The sequence below is a fragment of the Panthera leo genome, chromosome E2, assembly GCF_018350215.1.
Source record: "Panthera leo isolate Ple1 chromosome E2, P.leo_Ple1_pat1.1, whole genome shotgun sequence".
In the NCBI taxonomy this organism is placed as follows: Eukaryota; Metazoa; Chordata; class Mammalia; order Carnivora; family Felidae; genus Panthera; species Panthera leo.
Genome location: NC_056693.1, coordinates 27,115,153 through 27,140,768, shown reverse-complemented (window position 1 = coordinate 27,140,768; position 25,616 = coordinate 27,115,153). Strand labels below are relative to the sequence as shown.

The following is a 25,616-nucleotide window of genomic DNA, read 5'->3' as shown; positions in this document are numbered from 1 at the left end:
TGGTGAGATTTTTTTTCCCCAACATAGTAAACATTTTACTCCACTCTTTTGTTGCCTGCATGGTTTCTGATGAGAAGTCCACTGTAATTCTTATTCTTGCTTCTCTGTAGGTAAGATGTTTATTCCTTTTTGGTTTCTTTCAGGATTCTGTGTTTGGTGTTCTGAAGGTTGAATATGATACTCAGAGGCATAGAGTTTTTGAGTATTTATCATGCTTAGTGTGCCCCTGAGCTTGCCAGATTATACTTTGATGCCTATCATTAATTTTGGAAAGTTCTCAGCCATTTTTACTTTAAGCATTTTTCTGCTCTGTTCTCTCTTTTTGCACCTTCTAGTATTCAAATTACATGTATGTTATATTTTTTGAAATTGTCCCACAGTTCTTGGATATTCTGTTAGATGGATTTTTATTTTTTTTCATTCTTTTTTTCCCTCTTTATATTATAGTTTGGGAAGTTTCTATTGACATATCTTCAGGTTCACTCATTTTTTTCCTCATCTGTGGCCAATCTACTGATCAGCCCATCAAAGGCATTCTTCACTGGTTTCTAGCATCCCCTCTTGATTCTTTCTTAGAGTTCCCATCTTACTATTTATATTACACACTTGTTCTTGCATGTTGTTTACTTTTTCCATTAGAGAGCTTAACATATTAATTATAGTCATTTTAAATTTCCAATCTAATGACTCCCAAATCTGTGTCACATCTGAGTCTGGTAAGGATGCTAGCTTTGTCTCTTCAGACTGTATTTTTCCTTTCATGATGTCTTGTAATCTTTTGAAAGCCAGACATGATATGTTAGGTAATAGGAACTGAGGTATATGGGCTTTTACTGTGAAGTTCTATCTCAGTCTATCTAGGTGTTGGTTTTTGTTTAATGTTTGCATAAGTGTCATGGGCTTCAGATTCTTCTAGTGTCCTTGTTTCTGTCTTTCCTGTTGTCTATGGTTTTTCCAAAAATCTTCTTAAGTGGAATCTGGGACTTGCATCTATTTCAGCTAAAATTCACTATTATTACATCAGAAACCTGTTATTGTGGTGTAAGGTGTGGAGCAGGTGTAGGAATTCTATAATTTTATGATGCAATCCCAGTGTTTTAGTTTCCCTAGGCTGTGACCTTCACAAGAGTTTCTTACTTTTCTCTCTCTCTCCCTTTCTTTAGATGAGATAGGGAGTCTAGAGGGGGCTGCTGTTGGGTAAGTGACTTTGTGCTTATTTGAGATAAGGCTCTGGTAAAATTCTTTTAACTGGAGAATAAGCCTTTGTTATGGAGAATGCACTGGGCATATTTCAAAATGTTACTCCCCCCACCCCCTTAGTCAGAAATATGAGGGATTTGTCCTGGCTGTTCACCATGGGGATCTGGTGGGGTTTCTGGAGTTAAAACCCATGAAAGTGTGAGGATAAATGTAAGACTGTGGCCCCCATGATTTTCTCACTCTCAAGCTAGTCCACATTCATCCACATTCATCCTCCAGAAATTCACCAAAATTTTCATTTATTTGTCATATTGAATTAAGACTCCAGTAGCTTCTGCTCCAAGTAAGCTGATTTTGGCTGTGTTTTTCTGTAGTTAACTGTCTCTCCACATTTCAGGACATCAGTTTGCCCTATAATCCCAAATCTCTAATGGGTTCAAAAAATATATTGATTTTTCAGTTTGTTTAGCATTTTTCTTGTTGTAAGGATGGGAAAGATGACATCTAAGCTCCTTATATGGCATAACTAAGACCAGAGATCCAACAGGTGACTTTTCATATGCACCCTGAAGGACTATTTCCCCAATAGTCAAGGTGATTGGTTACATGCAACTGAGAGCACATGGACTCATCCAGATTTGTCTTCTTTGGGCAATGCCTCTACCTTTCCTCCTTTTATTAACACCAGAAATTTACCTACAAAAGGAAGTCATGTCAGAATGTACATTGATTGTGTTTTGACCACCCAACCATCCATTCACTCTGTCTTTTGTAACAGCCCTCATTTCTCAGTTAAAGGTGTATCTTTTCCCCTCCCCTTCCTCCAGCAGTAATATGTGTGCTTTGGGAAAAGCCGATTCCTCTACTTCCTCCAGGCATGTGACTCTTAACTGGCTGATCAGAGTCATAAGTTTCCTGGGACATAGTGATTTGTTCCTGTGATCCCCCTGGAGCCGATGGGATATGAAAGGAAATATATTGTTGTAGCTATGAGCAGGCATTATGGGATCAAAAGGGAGGAGCTTCATGACAATCACACTAACATAGAGGAAGATAGATGTGAGCAAACAGGAAAACCTTGTCCTAATGATATTGTTAAAGCTTTTTCTTCCAGCTGTGCCTGAGAATGCTTAGGTTTATAAACTTTTCACTTACAGGATCTTTTGGTTACATGATTTTCTTTTTTTTGCTTAAGCCATGTGGGTTGGGTTTACTTTTGTTGCCGACCAAAGTCTTAAGTGATATAGAAACCTACAGTCAATCAACTATATTAATACTAGAGAATAATGCCTTACCTAAAGAGATGACCTTTTCATCTTTTATGAGGATTTCAGACGTCATAAGGGGAGATACAATTCAAGTTCTGCCAAATACATGCTCACACCCAGGGTGACTGTTCCCTATTTTGTGGTACTGGAGTGAGTAGTTGTTTGCTGAAGTATCATATGTTGGGATTCTTTTCATCTCTTTGTTAATTTGCTCTTTACGCAGAGTTTACTGGGCAGTTTCCCCAGGATTCTATTCATTCCTGCATGGGATTTTGAGACAGCTGAGGTATTTCCTTGAAGATGAGTCTGCCTTTCCCTATCATTTTATATCCTTAGCCTCTTCAGACACAGATCTCCATTTAATGTGAGGTTAAGCTTACTCCTTCAGCTTTTCCTTTGAGGGAGTCAACCAGAACCATAACAAAACACCATACACTGGTGGCTTAACAACAGAGCTTTATTTGCTCCCAGTTCTGGAGGCTGGATATCCAAGATCAAGTGTTGGTGGGTTTGGTATCTCCTGTAGCCTCTCTCCTTGGCTTGCAGATGATCACCTTCTCACTCTACCCTCCTGTGGTCTTCCCTGTGTGCATACATCTCTAGCGTCTCTCCTCTTATAAGGACGTCACTCGTACTGGATTAGAGCCCTACATTTATGACCTCATTTAGCTTTAATTAGCTCTCTAAAGGCCCTGTCTCCAAACATAATCACTTTGGGGGTTAAGGCTTTGATATATGAATTTTGAGGGGACACAATTCCGTCCATGACACCACTTTTTAGCCATTCTCAGTGATTTCTCTTCATTCTGAATGGATTATAGTAGTCTTAGTCAAATAATGATCAAGAGAAGTTCTAATGTTGAAAATGCTATTAAGCAAATAGGTTAAGCATCATCTTTTTCTGCATTGAGCCAGCAGGACTTCATCTCATGGCCTACAGGGCAAATGGAAGTAGGAGATTGGCCTTTGATGGGACAGTTTGTCCTCATTGATCTTCTTCTTTTCTTTCAAGACCATCCACTCCTGTTTTCCTGTGACCATTTAATATCCCCCATCCAGGGTTCCTGCCCCCAGAAAATGCCCCCATGTTCTCAACTGATGCACACCTGTCACTTGAGCCTGCCCTTAACTATTTCTCCCTGGGAAAAGTGATCCTGTAAATTAGTCCACACAGAAAGGCTGGTGATGGATAACTGCTTAGGGAACTACCTCTCCCAGGGGCTCATATCAGGAGCCAAATGAACAAAACCCCAGTGGTGGAGTTGGAAGCATTGTAGAGAAGCTGGTCCAAGATCTTTTCATTGTCCTTCTTATTATACCAAGAAAGGTCACTCTTACTCACAGATTCTGGAAGGGGTAGCCACAGGACAGGTAGAGACAGCTGAATAAAAGGTCACCAATAAAGGCATAGGTTTTAATTTGGACATTGGCCCTGATGTGCTCTAAAATTTTGGGAAACCCTTTTTCCCTTTCCCAGCCTCAACTTCTCCACCTTCACAATGGAAAAAAAAAATCCTGTCTGGCTCAACTCTCTCAGGACACCAAGAATGAATGCCATAACAGACAGAAAAGTGTTTTAGATGGAAAATGCCATAAAATAAATTCAAGGTGTTATTATTTTAAGGTGCAAAATCAGAACTTATAAAATGAGGCATAAAAATGTCTTGGTAGATATATTTTCATTCTGGAGAAAATTAATGGCTACATCTTGGGCTTGAATTTTCTATAGAACCAGTCCCAGAATATTGGACATGGAAACACTCTTAGCGATATTTAGTTTCTCTTCTTCAGATGAAGAGTCTAAAGCCTAGAGAGGGAAGGGACTTGCTCAGGGTCACATAGCAGGTTAGGGACACATTTGGGAGTGGGAACCTGTAGTTGTGACACCTTTCCTTGGTTTTATTCTTCATTTTCATGGGGAGGGCAGAGAGTGGCAGGGCTAAAACATATGAGCCATCTCTGGACAATACGTGAGAGTTTTAAGGCCTATTTCAGCATCTAAGTGTATTGTCTCTAATGGAGATCTCTGACTTCCAGGCCCAGTGGATGCTCAAGATGAAATTCCTGCCATAATTGCTGACTTCAGCTCCTCAGAGCTATAGACTGGCTTGACCCGGAAACTCTACTGTGGGTCACATCTTCTCCACTGGTCTGGCTCCTGTACAGTGTGGCTTGGTCTGGTTTGAGTGCAGAGGTAATTGCAATATATTGAGGTTTGGTATTGTAATAAAAATAGGGGCCATTACAGCTAGCATTTATGTCATTAGTATTTAGTGGTGGTGTGTTGCAGCTTTTTTAGTGCTCATAAAACTGTCGCTGCTTGCAGATATGTCACGGTGCTGATATAAATTTAAAGGGTTGGAAATCCATAAGTCATAAAAACTAGATAGTAAATAGCAACAGAACAGGGTGGACAAGAACTGTTGCATTAGGCATGCAAATGCTTATGGATTTGCATGTCTAGTGCTTGCATTAGCATAATGAGAAGCACATTTACATTACAGATGGACTTGATTAACTAGGCCCTTGTAAATAAAGTCCACTCAGACTAAATAGAGGATGTTTGGGCTCCAGAGAAGAGATGGTTATAGGAGCCAAAGGGCAAGCAGAGCCATTTCTTGCCCTCTTCTCTTCTGGCATTGACCATTGAAAAGTTTTCAGAATCACTGATAATGCCCAGATGGGAATGCTTTTGTACTTATTTGATGTAATAATAACAGCAAACATGCACTGAGTGCTTACTATGTATTGGCCACTATTTAAACATTTTATGCATAGTAGCTCACTTAATCCTCATAATAACCCTATGATTATAATAATACCCATTTTTGCAGATGAAGAAGCTGAGATACAGAAAAGATAAGGGAATTTATCAGAGTCCAACTATTAGTAAGTGGCAGAACAAGGATACAAACCCAGGCAGTCTAGCTCAAAGCCTGTCTCTTAACCACTACACTAGCTGCCTCGTATCCACTGAATTCATACAGGTATGCAGCTAATGCTATTGAAACATCTGTTACATACCAGACTCCAGGATACTGCTAAAGATAACAGCAATAAGATAAATGCTTGCTATCTTCCTAAAAAGTTCATGTAGTCTGGAGAAATTTAGAAGAAAGCAAAAATTCTGACATTGTGCTCAAGGAGCTCATAGAAGGACACAGCCTCCAGGAAAGGTGGGTCAAAAAAGGCTGCAGAGAGGATACCTCTTGGACTGAGACTTGAAGTATGTGTAGGAGTCCAAAAGGTGAGGAGTGGAGGATTAGAGCACTTGCTTAGGGAACGGCAAGCGCGGAGCCACGGAAGTGGGCATATTCTCAGACCCTAAGTCAGTTCACATGAGAATGTAGGGAACATATGAACACAAGCCAAAAAAAGAAAAAAAAAAGCAGGGACTGGTCATGAGGACTTATGGGACATGATAAAACTTGGAGGGTCAATCAATCATCTGGGCCTATAGTGCTCTCCAAGTAGAAACCTGGCTCCAGGTTAGGCACTAGGATTTACAATTCAAATACGAACTCCCTATTTGGCTCCCCAATTCATGAAGTAAACCTTATTCCAAAGTCCTGTGTCTTTTCCATCATGTCATGGATTCATAAACTCACAGAGTTCGTTAGGACAACATGGCCATTCAGACCAGACTTTTCATGGTACATGAATCCTGCCACAAGCTCTTCATTTGCTTGTGAACATTTGCTTCATTTGCTTCTACCTGAACAGTTCCATCTGCAGTTGGACAGGTGAGGAATTTGAACTGGCTTATTTTGGGTAGCCCAGTTAAGTGAGAAGTCCAAGGGAGTACCTAATATTTTAGAGTGTTATCTATTAAAATTTAACTGTTCTATGAGCTCTTCTTATGGTAACAGCTCCTAAAAGTAAATATACTATTCATTCCAGGTACATTTGAATGGAAGCCTCCCATAAATGATTTTTATGATGGCAGCCAACTTGAGGAATTTTTGAGAGCTGAGAATGTTCTTTGAGTCATTCTGGGGAATCGTGATGGGATGCATTCTATTTTGTACCTCCAGGTAACGTGCAAAGTAGATTATTTTAGACTGAGTTTTCCAGTGGTCATTTTCTCCATGACCTGAAACCTTTTATTTGTCTTGATGGTGACTCTAGGGCCTTCATGAGCAGGTGGGAATTGCCATCTTGAAGTAGGCCATAGGTGTCCTGTGAGGATGCTGGTCACGGGTCTGTAACCTGTAAGTGAGGGGCAGAAAGAAGGCATGTGGGAACAGGAAGCCATGAGTGTTTTAGAATCAACAAAACCTCATGGAGAAATGTGGCAGAAATGCTCTAGGCAGAACCTCCTCAAAGGAGCAGTAGAGGCTATGTTGGAGATTCCATAGCATCATGACTCTCCCCAGTCATCTTTCACCCCTGCCCCTGACTCTGGTGAACTCTGGTGAACTCTGGCTAATGCCCATCTAGGTTTCCTCTTCTTCCAGCGAATCTGATCAGGCTGAAGTTACTCTTAGCTCGTTCTACTTTTGGTTGGCCAGGAGCTCCTCAGAAATTCCTTTTCATAGCTGGTGGGAAATCTGGGGTTGGGGCCCACAGGTCTAAGAAACAGAGTGCTCTTGCTTACTTTCTGACCAGGAGAGCCTGGTGTTCACTTCCATGGGTTCTCAGGGCTGGCAAATTTCTGAAAGCTGGACCTTCCTAGAGTCTGTGGGACAGTCTCCTCTGACCTGCCTCCGTCCTCCACTCTGAGTCCCTAGCACACCTACAAAGTTGGGTCTATGTAGTGTTGACTGAACTAGAACTGAGGGCTGAAGGCATGGTTTCCTAGGTTCTCTTTTCCTTAAAGTTGCTGGACACGTGGTCCAGTTCATGGATATACTCTTTGTGACAGTATAACCATGTGCCAAGTGACATTGTACCAGTATAGATACATATATCAATATTTTTCCTCTTGTGGGTGTATTTACATCAGTACATGTCTCTATGTGTACGTACATATATTATTCTGTGTGAGTGTATATATGTGCATGTTTATATGTATATTTCTCTCTGCAGATGTGTGTATAGGTGCTTATGTCTATGAACATGTATATGTGTACTTACACAAACCTGTGTGTACAGGTGCATCTGTGTATGTATACATCTGAAAATGCTAAAGAGTGTTAGACAGGTGCTTGGGGGCAAAGCTAAGAGATGACACTGTAATTTCTTCCCTGGAATTTTAGAGCCTCTAAGGACAAAATCCCCCTAGAGGAGGCAGCAGCCTGAGTTGCCAGCTGGGCTGTAAATCCCTTTTATGTTGCCCAAGGCCATTGTCTGAGGCACTATTCTTGGCCTGACACTCTAAGAGATGACAGGATCTCTAAGAAAGTATGGTAAGAACTAAGGGGGCTATTATCCACAGAACAGGGGAATAAAGTTTCCTCTCTCTGAACCTCCCATCCTCACTCACCATGAAATAGAAACACAGGGGCAGAGGGAAAATAATCGCAAACCTCACTGAGCCAAATTTTACATATATGGACTCATTTGACTCATGATGGCTCTATGAGGGCTATTGGTCCCAATTTCCAGATGAAGACATGAAAGCACAGTGAGTTTAAGAAACTCATCAGGATTGGATGTCAAGGCAATATGGCTCCAAATGTACAGGATGGCTTTTATACACCAAGTTCTGGGATGAACACAGAGCTGAGATTACTTGTTACCAGTGACCAGAGACCATTCTTGGCCAAAAGGACAACATAGTGAAGTTTTTATTTGTTTGAAATTCTTCCCTTCCTTCTTCATTCTTCTCTTTGCTTTGAAATGTCCACACCTTATGCTTCAATAGCCAGAGCTTCTCACTGAAGTGCCATGCTAGAACCTGTTCTCCTAGAGCCACCTCATTCCCCAATTGCTTGACTTCAGCAAGATTGCCTGTCTTGGCAGTCACACTCTCACTGACCTGCTCTCTGCTTTTCAAGGTGTTTCCATATTGAGCAAACTAATCAGTGCTAAGGTGATTATGGCTACTAATGAAATTAAATGTCTTACTTCCCCCAGACAGAATGCACTGAAATGTGCTGAAAGTGCATTTCAAGTTCGTGAAATCCAATGTCCTTTCTTAGGCTCAGAGAAGCGACCTACCTAAGGGAACAACAGCTAGTAAGATTATGTCTTGGCCTTGAATTCAATTATTCTAGTTTTAAACCCAACACTTCTTTCACTTTACCAAATTCAGGGTTTACAGTTAATCCCAAGGAAATGTGGTGATGGTGGTGCTGCAGGCACTGAGATTAGTCAGTGATGGAGATGGTCTGGTTATAATATAGGTCTCTATCTCCATTCACTATAGGTGAATAAGCTGGCTTTCTCAAGGTGTTGAAATGGGACACTTCCATGACAACTTGCTTACACCTCTCCTGGGTACTTCTCTAAGATCATGAAAATCTCAACCTGAAATGTGACCTTTTGCACAAATTCAAGGTGATAACCAGTGTCAGTCATCCAAGCATCAACATTCTTTCAAGAATAAGATACAGGAAAAGAGGATAAAGAATAACTTTTATTGTGATATTTGGTCTAAATATTGGTACAGGACTCCTGTCTGGAAAAGTCAAGCGAGAGGGCAAGTCTGATAGAGAGAACATAAACAGCAGATAAGATTTCTATTGTATACAAGATATAACTATTATATATGATTATTGTGGCAGTTCCCACCTGCCACTGTGAAGCTCTTTAGTAGCTATCCTTGTAATGTTTTATGTAAACATGGGTGTCCAAATCACCTGGTTATAGTATCCTTGATTCATTTTCTGGGTGGAGCATCTCAAAATTCATGGCAGAAGTGTCAAGAATCTACAAATCCCAATCTCCTGGGGAGAGGAAGCTGGGGGCATCTCCCAATGGTGGGTTCTCTGCTTCTCCTGAACTAAGGGCCCAGGGTCCCTACCAGGGTTTAAGGGACTCAAGGATACCAGATATCCCACTGTACAATTGGCTTTAATTGGAGAGGGTTTTCCCCTCTCCAAGAAACTCATGAGCTGCTTAAAATGACTTTCCAAATGTGTGTTGAGGCTGGATTTACGTCTGGGTTGCTGCATATTAAATGCTGATTATTAAAAACATTTGCATGGTGCTTTAACAACGATAGATTATGTATCTGTTACCTAAGTCTCAGTGAAAGCTTTATTAATTCATTATTATTTTATCAACATACAATAAACTGTTCTATTAAATCTAAACTAGACAGATATTTGGGGAGGGATCATCTAAAAGGACCTCAGCTGAGACTATCCCCAGGGAAGGACTTAATGAAGTTTCAAACAGTTAATAACCCTCAGTTCATAAATAAACCATGGGTATTTAAAGACCTGCAAAATACTGAAATAAGATGTTGAGACTCAACAAAGGAGATATGAGAGAGCACCCTTGGAATTCCCCTTCCTTAAAACTCACAGATATAGCCTCTACCTCTTGACAATATTTATTGGGCGCCTGGGAATATTTGGCACCCCTGAGGATGTTCAGATTAACTCTGCTCTTGGTCCCAAATTTACTAAGAAAATGGGCAGAGGCAGCTTTGAAACAATATTCTCCTTCTCTCAAATAATCCACTTTTGGCTTTAAAAATATTTTGGTCTGAGAGGCGAGAGAGGAGAAAGAGATTCTGTCTTAATATGAGACATGATAGTTCCTTGACAATCCTGTATGGTAAATCAAAAGTCAAATCTCATGCCTGCATGCTCTGGAGAAAGGACCAGCCACACCATTTTCAGGGCCCAGCGCAAAGTGAAATGAAGATCTCCTTGTTCAAAAGATAATTAAGAATTTTAAGATGACAAGAGCAGAACATTAACTCAAGCACAGGGGCCCTTCTAAACGTGGGGCCCAGTGTGATGACACAAGCTGAATGACATAAGCTGGTCCTATGTGGATGGCTTCTTGAACAGGGTAGATGGAGGTATAAGAAAGAAAGTATCCAAGGTGGGGAAGTCTGGTGTTCTACTGGAACATAGGGAGTGCAGAGGTTTGAAACAACCATTGTAAGCAGAACAGTGAGCCTATAGCAATAAGTTGGAGGAATATTAAGAGGTTTAGGTGTTGGGTAAAAGGGGCAGGAAGCTATGAAAAGTTTTAGAGTGGAGCAAGATGACCTCAGAAGTTCAAGGTTACTGACGGTCAAAAGGCCAAGGACTGACTCAGTTGGGAAGGTTTCTTCACATTGCAGTGGTCTCTGCTTCCAAACTTTTCATTTTGGGGGCACTACTCAGAGCCAATACTTGGCTTTTTTTTCTTTTCAGTTTGTAGTTCCTTGAGTGGTGAACACTAAAGTAGGACTTAGCCCTTCTTAAAGTTGGTTTCCCTGAAAGAAGAGCCTGAGGCACAGAGTTGTGTGTAAGTAGTTTAGTTGTGGGGTGATCCAAGTAAGTAGAGTGAGAAAGCAGGAAGAGAGAGAAGAAAAGCCGGTAGAAGATGTATTACTGAGTGACTTACCACAGTGGGTAATGGGGGTTCAATTTCACTTGGGGACTCTCTGAGGAATGGTGCAGAATGCACTGCAGAATTGTCACTCTGACAAATAGGAAGCTGAGGCATTTGTCCAGACTCTCATGCCACATAGGTTGAGGATGTCCTTTGGAGTTATTATCTAGCATATACTTTGGGGCTACACGTGTCAGTCGCTGAGGGATCTTCATGGATTTAGATAATATTTGAGGATAGAAAGAAATAGAGATTTGCTGAGACACAGTTGAGATAGGATGCTGGCTGTGTGCTCAGAGATGCTCCCACAGCTGCATGGAACTCAGGTGGGCCTAAGGCATTTGTCTGGGATACATAAAATATTTTTAATAAGCTCCTTAGCCACTGAAAAGTTTCTGAATGTCTTCATGGCCCCATCTACTCAGAACTCAGTCTCTGGGGACCCATAAATGAGTTTTTGGGGAGCAGTCGGTTGTCTTTTCTTATGCCAATTACATAGGCAGAGTCTGTGTCCTAGATGGTCACAACTTAAAACATAGGTAGACCAGAAAGCTTCCCTGGATGGTACATGGGCCTCTCCTTCCTTTGGATGTCTGGAATTCCACCTCTGACTTCTCTGTGAGAGGATTATCTTCTACCAAAACCTTCGGTGGGAATGGCAGCATATGAATGCTGGACTCCTGGCATAATGGGCTGGAAGGCAGACACATGAATTTCCCAATGACTAGCTCTGAGGCCAAAAATCATGACTTAAGAGTACAGGTTATGGAGAGGGGCAGACGTGGGTTTGAATCCTGGTCCTGTCACCTGTTAGCTGTGGAATTTTGGGCAAGCCAATCATTCATCTATGTAGCTCTTAATTAGTTAAGTAGTTACTGAACATTGACTCTATTCCAGGCATGGAACAAATCCACCTGGAGTTTCCAAGTTAGAGGAGGAAATAGACAATAAAAGATAGGAAAATAATGGATAAAAATGAATTGTTATAAGTCTATAAAGGTGAATCATGTGAAATGATAGGGTATGGCGGGGATGGAGAAGGTGAATAAACTATGAAGATAGTGTAATAAGGCTGGGTTTCTTTCTTTTTTTTAAATTTTTAATGTTTTTATTTTACTTTTGAGAGACAGAGAGAGAGAGAGAGGGAATGAGTGGGGGAGGGGCAGAGAGAGAGAGAGGGAGACACAGAATCTGAAGTAGGCTCCAGGCTCCTAGCTGTCAGCACAGACCCTGACGTGGGGCTCGAATTCATGGACTGTGAGATCATGACCTGAGCCAAAGTCAGACACTCAACTGACTGAGCCACCCAGGCACACCAAAGCTGGGTTTCTTAATGGAATAAAAGGAGACAACATGGGAAAAGCAGAGATAAGAGCTTTCCAGGCAGATAGAACAACATGTGTTATGGCCAGGAGATAATAAAAAGCTTGCATATTTGCAGAGCCAAGAGGAATCCAGGTTGATGAGACCATAATAAATGAGGGGAGGATGGTCATTAGATAAAATTGCAGAGGGAGGGAGGGGATAGTTCATGTTGGGCATTGTAATCCAAGTAAAAGACTTTAGGTTTTATATTACAGATAAAGGGAAGTCACAGAAGTACTTAAATCAGAAGAATGATGTGATCCAATTTTTGGTTTAAAAAAGATCACTCTTAACATAGTGAAGTAACTAATTTGCTGGAAGGCCAAGAGTAGCCATGGTGAGACCAATTAAGAGGATTTCATGGTATTTAAGAGCTGACAATAGTAGTGAGGATGGAGGGAAGTAGGTAGAGTTGAGGAATATTTGGGAAGTAGAGTAAACCAGAGTTGCCAATGGGTTGGATGTCAGGGAAAGATAGAAGTTTCAGTGATGATTCCCTGGAGAAACAATGGTGTCATTTATTGAAGTGAGTAAAAATGAGATAAGAACATGTGTGAATATGTGTGTGGGAGATCAAACAGTTGGACATTTTGAGTCTGGGATGTCTATATGGTGTGTAGGCTGAGATGGCAATTTGTTGTTGGCTCTTTGGGTCTAGACTTTGATGAAGACACTTTGATTGGAGACTAAACTTGAGAGTCATGGGCATACAGATGCTTTCTGAAAGCCTGGGAAAGATGTAATCTATAAAGTGGGGAAAGAAGATCTATCTGCAGTGGGGTGCCTGGATGGCTCAGTCAGCTGAGTGTCTGACTCTTGATTTTGGTTCAGGTCATGATCCAGGCTCTGAGTTGGGCTTCATGCTGAGCATGGAGCCTGCTTGGGATTCTCTCTCTCTCTCTCTCTCTCTCTCTCTGTCTCTCTCTCTCTCTCTCTACCTCTGCCTTTGCCCTTCCCCTGCTCACACACACACACACACACACACACTCTCTGAAATATATTTTTGTAAAAATGAAGATCTATCTGTAAAGTCAGACACTGCTCAAGAAGCACAATTACTTCTCCCCTCTCCCATGCCTGTTTTCCTTCCATCATGGGAGCTAGTTGGGTGGCCCCCTGGAGGCTTTCACAAAGGCCGGAGTGAGGGACACAACCTCAGAGTCATGGAATAGAACAGTCTTGGCATAGCTCTAGTTACAAGCTAGCCTCACATAAACCTCTTATTCCTGAGCAACATGATGCACTGGGTTGTGCTAGAAGACTCATAAACAAGATAGACGTGAACCTTTGACACTGAACTCATTCTCAAGGTACAGGCCACATTGATCCATCTTTCTTTCAATGCTGTGAGCTGAAGAGGAGAGGTGGGCCCTGGCGTCAGGAATCTGAGCCCTACACACAAAGCAACTGCAAGCCCATTTGAAGTAGTTGTGACAAAAGGCCTTGGTTGCTAGGAAGAAGGCAGTGGAGAGGCTCACATAGGCTGTTTGCCAGGGTGGATTAAATACACATTGAAATATGAATCATTGGAGGCCTTTTAAAGACTGTCACCTGACATACAGAAATCGCATTTCTTTTCCAGTGGAAAATGGCAGCAAGCATCAATTGTTAGGGGATGCCACATGAATGACAGGCCTTGTACAGTGCTTTGTTCTGTGTGGAACATTTCTATTGCATAATGACAGTTTATGCACAATGTCGGCAAATATACACAGGCAAAACCACACACGTGCACGTGCGTGCGTGCGCGCGCACGCGCACACACACACACACACACACACACACACACTTTGGTTATTCAACTGTAGGTATTTTAGAGCTTCCTTTGAATTATTATTAAGAGGATTTACATGGCCTTAACTGCCTTTGCCCAGCTCTGCAAAGTGTTTCTAGGACTGAAGAGTTTTCGAGCAATCATATCAGCCTCAATCATAATATTCCTTTATGTTGGGTTAAGATTCCCAGTTCTGGTTTCCAATAGACTTGGGTCCAAATTTTGGCCTTGCCACTGTGATCATGAATGAATTACTCCCTCTTTCTAGGTGTCATACATTTCCTTATTTCTAAAATAAAATTATAATATGCTGTCAGAATGTACAGGATTAGTGGGAGTGGTAAAATGTTTAATGCCCAGAGAGCACTTAGCAAAGAGCCTGAAATATGATAGGTACTCTGTGAGTGCTGTCAACTTGTTTCCTAGACTCTGACTTGCAGATGAGATCATGGAGATCACTAAGGTTAAGTAAGTCACTGAAGGTCACACAGCTGTTCTGGTGTTAGAGACTGAATGTTTGTGTCCCCCACGCCCAAATTCATATGTTGAAGTCCTAACCCCCCAAGTGATGGCATTGGGAGACAGGGTCTTTGGGTGGTAAGATTAGGTTAGATCATGAGGGTGGGGTCCTCATGATGGGATTAGTGGTTTTTTAAAAAATTTTTTACATTTATTTTTGAGAGACAGAGCACAAGTGGGGAGGAGCAGAGAGAGAAGGAGACAGAATCCGAAGCAGGCTCCAGGCTCTGAGCTGTCAGCGCAGAGCCCAATGTGGGGCTCAAACTCACAAACGGTGAGATCATGACCTGCGCTGAAGTTGGACGTTCAACAAACTGAGCCACCCAGGTGCCTCGGGATTAGTGGTTTTACAAGAAGAGGAAGGAAGCAAGGGCTCTCTCTCTCTCTCTCCCAATCCGAGCACAGTATTGAAGAAAGGTCATGTGAGGACAGAGCAAGGAGTCAGCCATCTGCAAGCCAGGAAGAGAGACCTCACCACAAAATGAATCAGGCTGCACTTTGATCTTGGACTTTCCATCGTCCAGAACTGTGAAAAATAAATCTCTATTGTTTAAGCCACCCCATCTGTGGCATTTTGTTATGGTGGCCTGAGCAGATGAAGACATGTGGTAAATCCCAGCTGGAATTCATATTCTGGCTCCAAATCTAGGTACAAATCTCAGACAAGTCCTGGAAATGGGCTCAAAGCACCTGCATGCAGAAACGCAATTGGGAAGCAGGACTATGTTTTGCCTTATTCTGGGCTTTCTTCTTGCTTTCCCTGGGGTTCTGCATGGTAAGATGTATGGTTTCCTGACCCAATGTCAAAATGCCCAGATTATCAGGCTTGGATATAGCATTTTTACTCACTCAGCATTTACTTGATTCACATTTATTTTTCCATTCACTTATTCTTTTAGTACATTTTTCATTCAACCTTAAATCACTCAGCATTTATTGAGCACCAACTCGGTGCAGGATCTTTGCAAAATAAGTGAAATGTAATCTCCTTGCAAACTCTGTGTGTCAGATGGCTTTGGATGTCCTATGTAACATGTTCAGGGCATGAGGCATTTCCTCCCCATATGCTCCCCTTCCAAAACCTTGCACCATATACACACCAGATCATGCCATGAATGCAACTTGCTTCCTTTCTGGCATCTGGCTCATTTCTGCAGCCTCTGGACTATGACTATACATACCAGTGCCTGCCCTTCTTGCCCAGCTTTGCCCAGATCCCTGTATTTGTTTTCTATCGCTGCTGTAACAAATTATCACAAACTCAGTGGCTTAAAACAACACAAATTTGTTGTTTTTCACTTCTAAAGATTAGCTGAAGTATGACAAAGATCTCACGGTGCTTAATTCAAGGTGTTGATAGGACTGTATTCCTTTTGGGAGGCTCCTGTGAATAATGCACTTCCTTGGCCTTTTCCAGCTCCTAGAGGCCACTCACATTCCTTAGCTCATGGCCCTGTCTCCCATCTCCAAAGACTTCAACATTGCCTCTCTCTGAGTCTTCTGTAGTCACATCATCAGGAAGGTTCTCTTCTTTTAAAGATTCATATAACTAGATTGGGCCGTTGGATAAGGAGATAATCTCCTGTTGTCAAGATGTTTAACCTTAGTCCCATCTGCAAAGTCCTTCTTTGCCATGTAAGGTAACATATTCACAGGTGTCAGAGTTAAGGCATAGGCATCTTTGGGGGCACATTATTCTGCCTACCACATGCCTCAGCAGATCTCTCTGCGCAGGGCAAGCACTACCTGATGGGTTCAGAGCATCTGCCAGGCTCTGGCAGGCCTGCAGGAGGGTTTTATGTCCCAAGCTAAGAAGAGCAATAAGTGTTAAGTTCAGGTTCAGCGCAATGGATGGAGGCTCTCCAGTCAATCAAATTATAGTTCAATCAGTTCATTTTAATCACTCCTCTGGAGAGAAGTAAAACTCTGCATTGAGGAATACACAGCAATTTTATTGATGACAAGTTTAATTGTTTCATTTTTCCTTACTGTCTCTAACACAGCCGACTTTTAATCAGTGGGAGCTGAGATTCTAATGAAGTAAAGTCCACTTTTCCGCAGTTCACAACTAGCTGGAAATAATTGGGCTGAGACTCCCATCCAGACACTGCAGAGCCGCTGGCATTTTCCTGAAAACCAGGCTTAATTGCTTTGCTGATGTTGTTAAGTAGTCCTGAGGGGGTGGAAGTAGTAATGCTGCCCACATATGCTGGGAAACAATACCCCAAAATGTCTTAAAAGGGTCCACAAAGTCTGTCCAACTGGTAGCGAGGAAGAAAAAATGAACTGGAGTGTGTTTTCTGCAGGCAGGGGCCTGGGGAGTATGTGGGAGCTGTAATGTGGATGGCTGCAATTTGACAAGATCAACAGCAACCGCCTTTTTCTTTCCTCTGAAAGCTAAGCAGGATTCTGAGTGCAGGGGTGTGTGTGTGTGTGTGTGTGTGTGTGTGTGTGTGTATGTGTGTGTGCGCGTGTGTGCACATCTGGATTTGTGCGGTGTGGTTTCAAGGAGAGATCGAGATTTTAGGCTGCCTTTGGCCTCTGAAGGGAGCAGGGGGGGCGCGTAATGGAGGATTCTAGTGGATATTGTCTCAGCCCTGAGAGGTGGCAGGGAGATTGGCTAGTCTGGAGAAATTCTAGGATCACAGATACAAGGCTTGGAAGAGTCAGAGAGATTCCTTCCTTATCCCCCACAAAGGCCCACTATTTTACTTGATGGATGGTGATGATGTTAATAGCAATAGCTGCTAGGTTTTTTTCGCTTACTATGTGGACAGAGATTTGGGTTATGCTCTCTTTTATTCCTCATAAAAACCAATAAATAAGGTGCTATTATTATCTCCTATATTCAAATAAAGAAATCAAAGCACAGAGAAGTCCCAAAGTTTGCCCAAAGCCATAGAGTTGTAGGATTTGAATCCAGATCTGCAAGACACTAGAATCAATTCTCTTAGCTCTTATATCACATTTTTTTCAGTCCTAACAACAACATTAAAAATAGATAATTTTTTATTGAACATTACATGTTCCTGGCCTAGTACTAAGCACTTTCTGTATCTTATCTCATATAATCCCAAAAGCAACCCTAGAAGGCATGTTCCCACTTAGAGAACAAGAATAAGGGAATTGAGGTCTGGAGGGAAGGACACTATCAAAGGCCACTCAACTGGGACTCAAACGTAGGTCTGTCTGCTTTGAGAGCTTGTGATTTTATAACACAGCACTTTGCTTGGGAAAGGGTCTAGGTACTGAATGAAGATTGATATTAGTGTTTTCTCAATCTATCCAAATAATTAATTCTATGGTTCTGGGTCTGGCTGAGATGGCTCAGGACTTGGGCATCTCTTTAGACATCTGAAGAAAGAGAGGGATGAAGCCCCAGAATCCTCACCTAATGATCACGGTTTTGGAAACCCAGGTTCAGTTACTGCTTCTGACACTAGACTTGGGAACATAATTTAACTTTGGTAAGCCTCCATTGTATTGTCTGTATTTTGTGAAGATTAAGTGAGATCATGTATTTATTCTTTTATTCCAGAAATTTTTATTGAGCTTCTTACTCCGTGCCAGGAACTGTTATAGCCCTAGGAATGCAACAAGAAACAAGGCAGGTAAAGTCCTTGCTTTAGTGGAACATAGATTCTCATTGAGAAGTCAGATAATGAATAAGTAAGCAAGTCAACAAAGAAGAGAATTCTTGCTTGTGACCAATTCTACAAAAAGTACGATAGCAGAGGGAACCCCTAGGAGTGGAGGAGTGTAGGTGGTCAGGGAAGGCCTCTGAAGAGATGATATGGGACCTGAATTACTTGCTGGAGTCAATCATGCAGACATCTTGGGGAATAGCCTTTCAGGCAAAGGTGATTAAATGTGCAAAGATCAGAGGCAGGAATAAGCTTGGTGAGCAGAAGAACAGAAAGAAGGCCAGAGTGGCGGGGGAGCAATAAATGAGAGAGAAAGAGGAGGACTATGAGGTTGAGAAAGAGGCAGTGAACAGATCATGCAGGACCTAAAGGAATGGGCCATGGAATTTGAAGTTAGCTTTAATGTCAGTTGGAATTCATTCCAGGGCTTTTAGTAGCAGTAGAGACAACCTCTGGTTTAATTTCTAAAAGGCATTTCAGTTGGCCTAAAGAGGCAAGTTTGGAAATAAGGAGATAAGTTAGGAAGCTTCCACTGTAGGACATCCTGACATCTCAACAAATGAGAGATTGTTATAATAATTACCATCCCAGAAAGCAGTTAGCACTTGAGGAGATACATGGTTAAGTGTATAGGTAGCAGGAGAAAAAAAGGTCTGGCCAGTCGAACCAGGTCTGTAAGACGAACATTTTGTAAGACAGGTATTCATGAATCATTATGCTTTTTAATGAATTGAAAAATGGTGAGTATGGAAAACAGAATAAAAAGGAGCCCAGATGATAAGGACAAAACACAAGTGATTGATCAGCCAGTTTGTTTACAGCAATTATGACTGTGTGATTGCAGAGTCATTTCAACAATAAGTAACCAAAAGGGGCCCTTGAATGGGTGGATCTGGGAGAAGGCAAATATCAAATTCCCACTCTTCAGGCAGAATCTCTGCATTTGCCCACACTCCCCAAAACACATTGCTGGTGTCTTGGAGTCAGAAAAAAAGCAGATAAATAAACTTGTGAAGAAGGTTATGTGAGGTGTGTGTGTGTGTGTGTGTGTGTGTGTGTGTGTGTGTGTCTGGGGAGGGGGGAGAGAGGGAAAGAGAGACTTCTTTGCCTCATCTCAAGTCATGGTGGTATTTTTATTTGAATTTTATTTTTCTGATGCTGTTAGATAACAAAGGGTAAATTAAAATACAATAAAAATTATAGAGGGAACATGGGAAAAGAAGAACGACATTCTCCTGGCATTTGTTTCAAGGCTGCAAAATGTAGAGTGTCTTGACAGCATAGAAAGAGATTTTTCTCCTTTAAACCAGGTGTTGGAAAATGTGCTTCATTTAAGCAAATCAATATCTTTAATTTCAGCCCGTTGCTCTGGATTTAGTGCCCGATTTCCAGGGAAATGTAGAAAGAGTCAAGCCTCATAACTTTCTGTAGTTCCTATGAAAAGAAAGCAGAAGACCAAAGGTGTCACAGTGGCTATTTTTAGAACTATTTTAACTTCTACTTCTTGGACTTCCTGTGAAGTCATAATATGTTAAAGGAAAATAAGGTAAAGAAAGGGATAAGAAGTTCTGAGTATGGCCGGTGAAATTATAAATATTATGGTTTGAAAAGCCTCACTGATAAGGTGACATTTGAATAAAGACATGCAGGAGATGAGATGAGCCAGGTAGAAATCTAAGGGAAGAGAATTCAGGCAGAGAGGGGAAAGAACACAGTTATGTGATTGGAGCAGGCTTCAGGGTTTGGGGAGTTAGGAGCCATGTGTGGCTGGAGTGGAGAGAGCAGTGGTAGAGTTCAGAGATATGAGTGGCTGGATCATGTGGGGCTTTGTGGTTCATTTGAAGAAATTTAGCTTTCATGCTGAGTGAGATGGGGAGCTCTCAGAAGGTTTGGAGCAGAAGAGTGACATGATCTACCTTACATATTGACAAGATTTCTCTGATGCTCTGTCAAAAATTTCTCAAAGTGGAGCAAGCTAGAATCAGGGAGAATGGAGGGATCATGGTGGGATGGACCAGAATTTAAACCAGTGAGGAGCACCTGGGTGGCTCAGTCGGTTGAGCGCCCAACTTCGGCTCAGGTCATGATCTCACAGTTTGTGGGTTCAAGCCCCGCATCAGGCTCTGTGCTGACCGCTTGCTCAGAGCCTGGAGCCTGCTTCAGATTCTGTCTCTTTCTCTCTCTGCCCCTCCCCCACTCATGCTTTGTCTCACTCTGTTTCTCAAAAATAAAGAAATGTAAAAAAAATAAAATAAAAAAAGGTTTTGAACCAGTGTGAGTGGCAAGAAGTGTAAGATCTTGTTGTTTCGTTGAAGTACAATCAACAAAATTTGCTGATGGGCTGGATGAGGATATGGGAGCACCAAGCATGGGGAACAAGAGATTAGGAGTCTAGTCAGGACATACAGTTTGGAATATCTTTTATACATACAAGGGGAGATGTTGCAGAGGCAGTTTTATAGATAAGCCTAAAGTTCAGGATAGAGGTCCAGTCTGGAGATACAAATTTGGGGGTTGTCAACATTTAGGAAGTTATGAGACTGCATAAGCCCAGTAAAGCACTGAGGATGTGTATTAAAGAGAACTTTAAAACTGGGTTTAGAGGTCTCTTTTTAATTTAATTGTCTTAATTATGGGAGAATTAAGGCAATTGAAGGAGATAAAGGAGTGATTGAAGGAAGAAACTGCTGATTCAAGCTCTCATGTTGGATTTACATTTCTGCAAGTGTTTCACTTTTTTTTCATGCAGTAATGCCAGGGATCCATCCATCCATCCATCCATCCATTCATCCATCCATTCTACCTTCCACCCGTCCATCTGTCCATGCATCTATACATCCACCCACCTGTCCATCCATCCATCCATCCATCCATCCATCCATCCACCCATCCATCCTACCTTCCTCCCGTCCATCTGTCCATGCATGCATGCATGCATCCATCCATCCATCCTACATTTTTCTTTCATGATATATGTGAAAAAGCACACAGCATTTTACAAAAGAGATTCGCAAATGAACTTTGTCTCTATTCACCTACCCACCCAACTTCCTTGGTCTCAGTCTCCCCTTTAATCAACTGAGAGAATGGTCTAAAATGTTAGTTTTGGACATTGTAGAGATGTTAAAAAGCATGCCTACTCTGATGTTCTATGGTTTCAGGGCCATCAGAAAATTTGAGGGTCCTTTTCTGAGTTATCTAACACAGATCCAATTGGATAAATATGGCAAGAATTGCTCTTAACTTCTTACTACTTTATTTCTGGTTGTTCATGAAAGGGCACACATACAAAATAATACAAATCCTCTGAGTCCACTGCTTCAAGGTTCCCAAGTCCATTCTCATCCAAATTCCTTGAGCTTCTCTCTGCTCTGAGGATGACTTTGCTGTATTGAGGTGCTGACATGCAGATGTTGAAAGGTTTGCTGAACAGGCAGTTTGGGGAGCAGAGTGTCACATTGTCCAGGGGCAGAGCACAGGCAGTTCTCATTGGGACCACTTGCTGATGGATGCTCGCCAGTTGGCTCATCTCTTCTTGTGATATTGTTATTTTAGAGACAAGAAAAGGCCAGCAGGTTTAAAAAATATGTATCTTAGAAGTTGTCTTTGTCATCGGTCAAGTTGCGACAGCCCTTATCCATATGCATGGTAGAATACTAACTTGTCTCTAAGTTCAATCTCCTAGTGTCTCTTTTGGGCAACAGAAGTTCTTCCACAGACATAGACCAAAGACCCTTATCACTACCCTGCCCCAGATATTTGACCACATTTAAGGCTTAGAACTTGGATTTGGGTTTTTTTCTTGGGATCTTCTTATCCCAGGTTTACTCAGTGATAAGAATCATGTTATCTTTATGTGAACTTCTCTCTGCCCTTCAAGCCATCTGCTCATTGCTAGTACAAGTTATTAACATTGATGACCACACCCAACATCTGGATATATCAATCTTAGCTTGGGTCACCTTGATGGCTCCAGTTATTGGTAATGTGTTTGAAGCTTTGGCATGAACCAGGGAAGGCGTGCCTAAACATTGGCCATTGGCTTCCAGGCAGATACTGGGCCTCTGGCCATGAACATCTTTATTTATTATCTTCCTTTCAACTCTCTCAGGCAAAGCAGTTGTCATAATAGAGTAGGTGCAATTTATTTTGGTCTTGGCAAGGCACTGCCCCCCTTCCCCAGGCTTTCATCTTCTTCCTCCCTCTTTCTTTGACATTATTTGTCAAATGATCCAAAGGTAATTTTTAATACCTTTGCATCACATTGGAGCTAAGTTCTGCTGGATTATTAATGATTAAATATTTTCTAGTCATCCACCTGCACAGTCTGTAACAAATTATCCCAAAAAGCAGATTAATTCCATTACGATTTTGAATAAGAAAATGACAAGAGAATGCCCTGCAGTCTTTAGAACTGAACAGTTGCTCCAAAAATCTCTCATATATCTGGAAAGTTGTTGGTTTTATAAAAGACTTGAATCTGTCCTTCAGAGGTCATTTAGCAGGTATTTATTGAGGTCCTGTTGGATATTAGCCTGGTGTGGGGTACTGAAAAACCTGGTTAATTCTTAGAACCACATGGGGAACTTTGTAGAAATGTTCACCTCAGATTTACTGAATCAGGGTTTTCATAAGTGGAGCCCAGAAATAGGTATTTTTGGAAGGCTCTCCAAGTAATTCTGATGCAGCCAGTCTATAAAACTGTTTTGGAGTCTCTGCCATGGAGGATGTAAGAAGAAGGGAGGCAGACTTCTTACCTAAAGAGGGTTTATAATCTCATAGGGTTCTGGGATTTACCCAGGATGCATTATCAAGTAATGGAAGCCATTTATAGTTTAGGATGAATGAGTTTGCTTCTCAATAAGATAATAAAAATGTTTTGTAAACTGTGAGTCACTACTAGAAACAGTTCAGAAGAGAGAGAAGACTTGGGATGGTTTTATGAGGACATAGGTGAAAAATAAAACTGCCCATTGAACAGAAGTGGGGTGATAAGTAGATAAACTTTCGATTATCCAAGTGCATGAGGAATGGAGATTCTGATCAATTGATCTATATCTATCTATCTATCTATCTATCTATCTATCTATCTATCATCTGTTGGTTTTTATGTCAATCTAATCTAATCTATCTGGATTTGGTTATTAAATTGGTTTTGATTTTGTTACTAATGGACTTTCTTGCACACATGAGGTGAACAAAGGTCAGGCATCCTGTTTCAGTCCTAGCTCTGTTTTGCCTGCTTTCTGACTTTCTGAATAAGTCTTCCCATCCCTCTAGGTCTCAGTTTTCCCATCTGTGAAAGAGAAGATTAGATTTGATGACCTCTAAGGTCAATTCCCACCCTAACATTCTACGAAAATATGAGTCCACTTTCCTGCCTTAACAACAGTCCAGTGGCTGTAGTAGAATCTTTCTTTCATACCGACGGATCCAGCAGGACCTTAAGTCGTCATCCTGAATGTTAGCTCCCATTTATTGAGAATCAAGGTGGGAAATTGAGCACTGAACAATCTATGTAAGTTTATTTGTTCTAAAAAGACTAAATGTTAGCTCTGAACTCATTTGTATCATCTGCTTCTCTCTCTCAAGTGATAGAGGGAGCAAAAATACTAATATCTTGAGTAATTATAGTGAATGGATGTTATACTTAATTTGTAAGGCATTCTACTCATTATTATCCATAGTAATGGAGAGAGCACTCTCATTAACAAATAAGAGCTTCTTGAGCACCTATTATTGGGCAAGTCTCAGGCTAATTCATATTCATTTGTGTACACCAAATTGGAATGCTCTGGAAATTTTATTTGTTGCAATCTTGCTTTTGTCATTATGTCAAATAGACAAGTGGTAAGAACCAGCTGTGTTCCCTGAGCCACCCAGTATGATGGCTTTGGGTTTGTAGTGGTAAGGGAGCTTCAGGATGGGTATTGGGCCATTTTCTTTAATGTCTTCCATGTGGGCTATTCCCAGTAGCTCATTTATGCCTTTGGTCTAGCTACCCACACACTAGAAGGGATCCTTTTTGCCTGACCAAACCCAGTTACTCCTTATCACTTAAAATCTGTACCCTTTAAGAGTCTCCCTGGCTCATTTCATCCCCCTTGTCTCAGATCTCACTGTACTTTCTGCTATTTACTGAGCACTTAGTGGGTGCCAAACACTCATCTATATAATATTACTTTACCTCTAATGGAAGCAACGGGATGTTATTCACATTTTTCAGAAAAGAAAATTTAGAGACACTAATCCATTTTTATGGGATCCCATAGCTGTTAGGAGGTGGGGACGAGAATGAAATGCAAATCATTGTGAGTTTTGGCCCCTTCAGTCTCCTGCCACCTCTTAACTGGACCCTCATTTTCCCAATAACTTCAGGCATCTCGAGTTTATATTGAGCCTGATCCATAGGAGTTCGGCATACATGAGAGTCACCACTCATATTTGTCTGTCCTCCAGCTCTGAGTCAGTGTTGGTCCAGTACCTTTCTTAGCAGACACTTGTAGAGTTAAATGAAAGTAGTACATTTCACCCTTCCAGCTGGTGCCTTGCCTTAAGGGCTGGGACAGGAATGTGTGGAAGTCTTCTGAAGCCCATGCCCTGCCTCTCTCCTACCAGAATTATTGGGGAATTGGCCCCAGGCATCCATTGATGAGAAGCCTAGGAATGAAAGCACCAGCTCCTGAACACAGAGAAATTAAGGACCTGTCCCTTAATAGGAAGCAAATTATTGCTGTCTGTCTTTGTGTGCAATAAAGAGGGTGGGTGGGGAAGGGAGTGATCATTTCTTTGAGTAAGAAATAAGACATCAGAGCTTACCCAAAAAATTATCTCCTTTTTTCCTATAGAATTAATCTAATCATCTAAAGAAAATTTTACTTATTGGGGACAAATTATTCTAATGATTCAATAATGTCTCTTTTTCTATTTTTTTCCAGATAAAAGAAAGACAACCCTACTATGGAGAGGAAATTAGCTACAGATATTAAAAGGCCGAGTACAGCTTCTTTGAGCCATGAGCTTTCTAGCAGATATTTATGATTTGATCCTATGCAAATGTGAAACGTCTGTGGACAGGCTGCTTTAAAGATCACTACTAGCCCAGCAACTGCAAAAATGTTGAAAACAGCACTTTAAGTACTTTGTGTTTGATGTTAAGTTATTGCTAATTTTTTTGGATCTGGGAAAGTTCCATTTCCAGAAATCAGATACAGTATTATAAGAACACAAGGGAATCATTTCCAGCACTATTTATATAAATGTAAGGATTCAACACAAATGCAAATTAAAAACTGCCTCCTTAGAGTTTGCTTGATTGTGTTCACAGAGAAGCAACCACCTCAAACCTGCTAGGGTTTTTGCTTGTTTTGTGTTTGCCATAGAAATGAACGCTAGACCAATTGTGCA

At 41.4% G+C, this 25,616-nt stretch overlaps 1 long non-coding RNA gene across 2 annotated transcripts; it reads left to right on the top strand.

Moving 5' to 3' along the window:
• The first annotated feature begins 1,106 nt into the window (after positions 1 to 1,106).
• LOC122208442 lies at positions 1,107 to 25,514 on the top strand. Of its 2 annotated transcripts, XR_006197233.1 has the most exons (6): positions 1,107 to 1,197; positions 4,506 to 4,662; positions 6,369 to 6,502; positions 8,779 to 8,909; positions 18,104 to 18,176; positions 25,148 to 25,514. It is a non-coding gene; the product is annotated as an uncharacterized LOC122208442 (long non-coding RNA). The 2 variants fall into 2 exon arrangements; XR_006197232.1 differs by lacking the exon at positions 8,779 to 8,909.
• The last annotated feature ends 102 nt before the right edge of the window (positions 25,515 to 25,616 follow it).